The sequence below is a fragment of the Phodopus roborovskii genome, unplaced genomic scaffold (assembly GCF_943737965.1).
Source record: "Phodopus roborovskii unplaced genomic scaffold, PHOROB, whole genome shotgun sequence".
NCBI lineage: Eukaryota > Metazoa > Chordata > Mammalia > Rodentia > Cricetidae > Phodopus > Phodopus roborovskii.
The window spans coordinates 15,709-23,436 of record NW_026126932.1 but is presented as its reverse complement, the minus strand read 5'-3'; the positions used below and the strand labels follow the sequence as shown (position 1 = coordinate 23,436).

Sequence of the window (7,728 nt, the reverse complement as noted above, 5' to 3'; positions counted from 1 at the left end):
TTCTAGTTTGACTCAGTGTTTAGTTATGGGTGTTTGCTTCTGTTTCCAACAGGTACTAGAGGAGGGCTCCATGATGGTGGATAAGTTAGTTGTTGATCTCACTATCAGGGAAAAGCATTTATGGTAACCAGAAAGGTCCTATTTAGGCTGCCAGAAAAGAAAGGATAACAACAGTATTAATGATACCTGGATCCTGCATGCTAGAGTATTGAACTTCCAGGTAATGTGTGCAACAGTGTCCTGACTGCTACAGAACAGCAATGCTTTCTGGTTGGATTTGAGCCCTACTTAAAGGGAGGGAATTCATACCTAGTGCTGGAACATGGCCAAGAATCCCATGGTTCAGTAGGTCATGGGCCCTAGGGGAAACTACTATAAGATTATTTTCCTAAATGGTCCTGTGAAACTGCCCTCTAACTGTGTATTTATGATCACTGATTATTGCTAGACTCAACTTTGGTTGGATTACATGTTTCAGGAAGTTTCTAAAACTGGTTTTCTATACTTTTTTGTTCAAAATGCCTTTAGAGTTAGATATCACTACCTGACATTCCTTCCTCTATCCTACCCTCCTATCCCCATACTTTTAAATACTGCCTGTTTAATTTCCCCTTTTTAGAAATTTGTTTTTCTAATTTCCCTTCCTCTGAATATTCCCTCCTTCCTCATGTCCTCTTGTTGATAACTATATTAGAAGTTCTATGGGTATTCTCAATGAAACACATATATTAAAAGCCAGCATCCACATACTTGAGAAAATACTGTTTGTTCTTCTTGATCTGGGTTATCTTATTCAGGATGACTGTTTCCACTTCCACCCATTTACCTAAAATTTTCATAATTTCATTTTTCTTATCAGCCGAATAATGTTCCACCTTGTAACTGTGTCACATTTTCACATGTCCATCGTTGATGGACAACTAGAGTGTTTTCAATTCCTAGTGATATGAACAGAGCAGCAATGAACATGGAAGAGCAGGCACCTCTGTGGAAAGATGTAGAATCGTCTGGTTAATTCCTCAAGTCTGTTCGACATTTGTAGAAACTGCCACACTGAATTCAATATTGTTTGTGCCCATTTGTATTCTCATCAGCAATGAACAAATTGTCTTCCTCATGTCACCTCTCTACTGGTGTCCTGGTCCTCTGTTCTTACAGGAGCCCTCCTCCTCCTGTTCTGTGATGTTCCCTGAGCCTTGGGTGTGGGAATTGCATTGTAGATGTGTTAACTGGGACGAGAAACATCACAATATTTATTCTGTACTTTTTGAGCAGTTATCTATGACTGTAGTAGCCACTCTCTGCTTCAAGATGAAGTTTCCTTCATGAGGGGATAGAACTACACTTACCTGTGTGTATTGGCAGTGGCCATGTTGGAAAAGCTGCAGTTGGCAGTGAAGCCTAGGGAGTATGGCTCACCAGTGAGCATAGCTGGGATCAATGTACTCTGGATAGGCAAAGCTCTCCCCACCAGAAGGGTTGTCTCCATAATGCCCCTTACTTCTATAGGTGCTTCTCCTACTTGCTGCTGTAGTGTAATCTGGGTTTTGTTGTGGTGTTCCTGCCTGGTGCCACACCTACATCAGAGCCCCCATATAACACATGAGATGATGTGTTAATTATAATGCTGTTGGCCAATATCTAGAGCTTCTTATTGGCTAGCTCTGTCTTAATTATTAACCTATAATTACTAATATAGGTATTTTTACATGGTCTTATCTTACTGAGAACGCCAGATTCATGTGTCCTCTCCTCCAGAGATCTCATCACAACTACTCTTCTTTCCTATCTCTACCAGAATCCTCCTTGTCTCCTAGTCCTGCCTATCTTGCTTCCCCTATTGGCCAACAGTGTTTTAGTCATCAGCCAATAAGAGAAATACATGTACAAAATGACATCTCCCATCATCTTCTCTTTTCTGTCTAAATAAAAAGAAAGGTTTTAAATTTAACATTGTCAAATTCTATATAACTAAGCAGTTATTAAGCAAGAACTATAATTACAATATTTAGTCCAATAAAATTTAGCAAGATTTAAAAAATATTTTATGTATCCTATCTTGGAGAGTCTAAAGTCTTATATGTAACTTATCTTTTATCATAACTAAGGAAAACTATAACCATGACTATCTGTTTTCAACTCCATCAAAAACCACAGAAAAACAACATGTAAGCTCTAGAATGGACAGAGACAACTTGCTGCCTGATCAGTCACCCAAAGTTCATTTGTAATGGTCTATCTTTGGCCTATAGGCCATAGTGTTTCTGACAGACTCCAGCCTCACAGGAAACTTTAAACTGTCTTCCTGTATTGGCAATTTGTCAGTCACTTTTCTCTGTGTCCTTCAGAATGTATGGCAGACTTTTCCATAAAATAGGAACCCTGTAACAATGTCCATCTTGTTTCAACAGTCACTTTCCTGTGAGTCCTGTATGTCCATTTCATACAGCATAAAGTCAATCAATACAGACAACAGCAGCTTCTTGCCCAAATGGCTAATCTTGTCATATTGGAAATAAATCCCATAATGAATATCTTTGATGTCCATCTACCTTTGTGACAGAGGTAGTGTTGCCAGGAGCAGTTATGTCTCGTTGTCAAGAAAAACTCTAAAACATTTTAAATGCCATAGTCTGTAGGTATTTGAAAGGTTTGAAGAATGCCTATTCATTTGAAATACATTTCTATACTTCTAGAAAAACCTAAGTGACCTAATTGTAAGTTTTGACTATTAAAGGTAACTATGTATAATTTGTACTTAATTATACATTATATTTTAAAATGAACTATACAAACACAATACCTAAACAAGGACACACACACACACACACACACACACACACACACACACACACACACACACACATATATATATATATATATATCACAAAATTGACCATAATTTTACCAATAAATGAAAATCATTTCAAAACAAAGTATTCATTTCTATACCATAATCCCTCTTTTACCTTTAAAAAGAGATTGGTAGTGATCATTAACCATTTATAACCAACCCAATTTGAATGAAAACAAACAATATTTGGGAATATGAGTGTTGTTCTCTCTAAACTACTTCCTGTTGTTTGGGGGTGCTGTTTATACCATGAAGATCATGACAAAACCCAGAAACTTGGCCAAGTCCTAGTTTTTTTGTAGTCTGCAAGGCTGTAGCATCTTAGCTCTTTTCGGTGCTGGATCACCTGGGGCACTGTTTTATGGGCTCTTGCTTCATCAATCCATATTAGTCTAGAAGGAATCCTTAGCTTCACATTTTCTTTGGAGGCACAAGCAAAATCTTTTTTCTCAAGAACCTGTCCTTATACTTACATTTTGAAGTCAAGGCATTTTTAAAATATATACATTGGATTAATCTAGGAGCATTTGTTTTAGTAGTTGTTGCTATTTCTTCACCAGTCAAACAATTTAAGGACAACACAATAGCATACAGTGCTATTGATGTTCCCGCCTGGTTCCACGCCTGCCTCAGAGCTCTAAATAACTCACAAGATGCTGTATTAATTGTAGTGCTGTTGGCAAATGTCTAGAGCTTCTTATTGGCTAGTTTTGTTTTAATTATTAACCCATAATTACTAATATATTTATTTCTACATGGTCTTATCTTACTGAGAATGCCAAATTCATGTGCCTTCTCCTCCCAAGATCTTGTTGCCACTACTCCTCTCTTCTACCTCCCCCAGAATCCTCCTTGTCTCCTAGTCCTGCCTACCTTGCTTCCCTATTGATCAACATTGTATTATTCATCAACTAATAAAAGAAACATATGTACAAAAGACTTCCCCATCAGGGTCTGGCATGGTATGAGTTTTGAGTGGGGAAACCCCACTGTATCTAGTGTAGTGTGAATGCTTCATGGGAAAATCCTCACTGCACAATTTACTTGAATATCATAACAAATATGATTTTTATATGGAAATGAAGCATAGAGATGTGAGACTGGCTGATGAAAACAAGAAAGTTTTTTGCACTATATGCACATACATTCTGCCTGTGGAAAAAACAGTCTGATGATTAAAGCAGACAATTATGTCCCTATGTCGAAGGTTAGGTCTGAGTTCCTTGGTCATGTAGCTTATAGAATTAATCTCTGGTGTCAGTAAGCATGTTGAGAAATCAAATTGTGAAAGGAAATTATATGACTCTTGTGTGTGTTAAGAAAAATAGATGGTTAGGTAGACGACTTCACTAAGGTTCTGTAGAATAAAATAGAAATAAACATCTGCTACACTATAACCACAAGCAGCTGCCTGCCAGCACAAAGGAACCTGTGACATAAACTTGACAAGCTTAAAGCTTAGTCTGCCAATAATCAAAAATCATCGCTTTGGAGTGAAGATGTCATGACTGAAAATTAATATAAAGGAGATGTTTATTTACATGTGGGTGTCTAATAAAACATGTAACTGTGATCATATTGTGATTTATTCATGTGTTAGATTTTAATTTGTTTTTGGAAAATAAGTAACTTGCAGTTGTGAGATGGTTTCCTTCTTGCATAGAGATTTTTGTCTTAGGTGGTATAAAATCATTAAGATAAAAATAAAAACAGGGATATTAAGTTTTACCCCTCAGCAAAGTCTTCTGTGTATGTTTAGCCCCTACATCATACCTCATGTCTAGTTTCTCTGAGCTTCAGGAGCTGTACTCCAGCAGTGTATAATTATAAATATTTAGAATACAGGTAGAACCTACATTGATTTAGTAATGTGGTTGAAGAAGGTTCTCCTCTAGGTTCTAGGACATCACCAGCCATGGGTAGTTAACTAGGTTTACAGAATTGCACCTAAATCCATTGCTATTCAGCACCCCTAAATTCAAGAAGGCATACATTAGTTTCCACAAAGATAAAAAATGCTGCTATTGCTCACTTGTGAACATCTTGCCATGGTGGTCATTGTTTTGGTTCATAGTCTTTATACAACTTCTTAGGATTATTTAATGCTCTTCTTCATTGGAATCTTACATGAAACTTCATATACTATAGAAACTCATCCTTAGGGAAGAGTATTCAGGTCAGTTCTAGCTAAATATCCCCAATTCCTGTCCTAAGAAAAGGGATCTTACCTTCAAATTGTATGAGGGAAATCAATGCCAATGGCAATAGCTTGTTTTTTGCAGAAGACTCTGGAAGCCCCTAACTAACAACTTGAAGGGAGGTTTCCCAGGCCTGGAATGGAGTTTTGTTAGATTGGGCCTTCATTCATTCTAGGTTTGACAGGCACTCTTCTGAGAGATCAGTTCTATGATGTACTGTTAAAGTAAGTTTTGTAGTTTAAATAATGTTGTTTGGTCTCCTATTTTGCTCCCTAATAATTAGGATAGCAAATACTACTTTGTTGTTATTTGTGAACAAAAATATGAATCTTTTTTGATAGACACTGTGGTCCTTGATTTCAGATCTTTCTTCCTTTAGAGAGAGATAAATGTGAGTACTAGAAGATTTTCCTTTAAACCAGCATTTTGATTCTAGAATTATGATGGATCAAAAACTTGGCTTCCTTTCCCACATTGCAGAAGAATTATCAGAGAATTTAATTCTGATTTAGATGAGTGAAGATACCATGTCCTCAGGATTTAATCAGAGTGCAGTGGTCTATAAAAGTAGACACAAAGGGGGACTCTTTTTCTGACCAGGCTATCTCTTACATTGTGTAGCAATCCGCAGGAGCTGGCTCCCGGGCATCATCTTGAGAGTTCCAACAGGTGTTTCCTGCGCAGCTTTGCTAAGTGAATGCTGTTGGGGAGTGTGAAGGTTTCAGAGAGATAGCCCCATAGGCTCATATATCTGAATGTTTGGTCCTGAGCTGGTGGTTTAGGAATGATCAGTAGGTGTGGCCTTGTCAGAAGAGGTGTGCCACTGGTGGTAGGCTTTGGAATCTCAAAGTCCAAGGCAGACCCAGTCTCTCACTCTCCCAGTCTCTTGTTAGTCAGATGTAAGCTCTCACCTACTGCTTCAAGGACATGCCTGACTGTTTGCTACTATTCTACTATGTTCTCAACCATGATCATCATTGCTCAACCTCTGAAACTGTAAACAAACTGGCAAATAAATGCTCTTTCCCATAAGGTGTCTCGATCATGGTGTCTCTTACAGCAATAGAACAGTTATAGCCCAGAAGTTAACCTAAACTCTCTGAAATATGGACTAAGGAGAGGAGGATTCTAAAGTTGTGGAGTGAGAGTGAACCATATTTTTAAAGACTTCAGTCTATGTTCCTCATTTAGTCATAAATTTGTGAGGGAAGAGCAGAAGACTGATGAAAATTTTAAATCACTAAGCTTTGTAAGAAACCTCAGTAGAGATAAATCTCATGTCTTGAATCTCCTGGAGCTGTTGTCTGTGAGAGGTCTTCCAATTAGTGAGAGAACTGTATTTCTAGGGATCAAAGCTTGCATTATCTCTGGAAATGACTTCAACCCTATCTTGTCAGAAAATCCACAGATTCCTAGGTTTCTAGGAATTTGACCTGAGTTTTGTTGCTGTTTTTCAGAAGACTCTGTAAACCCCACATAGAGAAGTCACCATCCCTCCCTCACAGGGCCACTCCCCTCCGCCCTCCTGCACCTTGGTTTGTGTGCAGCTTCCCCTGCATCTCCCTCACTGTGTCACTCAGAGCACAGTAGTACAGGGCAGAGTCTGACAGCTGCACTGAGGACTTCTGCAGGTGGAAGGAGCTGCGGCTCTTATGGAGGGTGGCGTGGAACCCTTGCTGCTCTGTCCTCTTGTTGTCTGTGAGGCTCTTCAGGAGGAGCTGAGGGGTTTTATTGAGATATTGTATGTACCAGAAAACCACAGGAGCTGAATCAGTAGTCTGATAAGTGCAGTTCAGCATCAACAGTGACCCCTCTGTGACCGTAACCAGGTCCCCTGTCTGGATCACTAAGTCTCCATTGGTTTTTCCTGAAAATCAATCAATAAGAAGGAATCACTTTTCTATGTGGGGAAGAAGGTAAAGACTCCCACAGCTGTAAGAAAATTTCATCATCAACACGTAGGTAAATGTAACTCACTGAAAATCAAGAAGATCAGCAGAACTGAGCAGGTGTCAGGAAGCATGTTCTCAGAAGACAGTGACACTTGGTTCTTGAGTTCACCAAACTCACAGAACAAGTCTCCTCAGAACCTTATTGCAACTCCTCAATCATAAACAAGGACCTCCTTCTGCACAGTGACAGTCTGTCTTGTGAAGCCATCACCTGATGAGACAATAACCACATCTGAATAGTCAGTGCCTTCTGCTGGTTTCCCCTCAATTTGAACCACAGATGTCTGCAAAACACATTATGAATAAACTGGAAACCTTTCCCAAATGAGCGAGTCTCAGGTCCACAGTGAATGCCTGCACCAGGGTTACTGAATTATGTGTATCCTGTGTTATTTAAGGTGATGAATGTACATAAAAGAATACACTCACGCACACAGAGAGAGAGAGAGGAGGAGAGAGAGATAGCGAGCCCTCGTATAATTTATTTACTTTTTCCTCATTTTATTGTTTTTGAGAATGTTGTGCGATGCATTTTTATTATCCTCCCCTGATCCCTCTGCTCCTTATAGATGCACCCACTGTTCATTACCAACCCAGTTTTGTGCTACCCCCCCCCACAATAAAGAAACTCTGGTTGACATTACAGGTTGTAGTGCCCAAATATTCTTAGATGTAAAACCTTAAGAGGAGGGATATATATATATATCCAGGTCTGCACCATTAA

General features: G+C 38.9%; 1 pseudogene; it reads right to left on the bottom strand.

The window, feature by feature from the left end:
* Positions 1-728: 728 nt before the first annotated feature.
* LOC127214676 (uncharacterized) lies at positions 729-7,075 on the bottom strand (annotated as a pseudogene).
* Between the last annotated feature and the right edge of the window lie 653 nt (positions 7,076-7,728).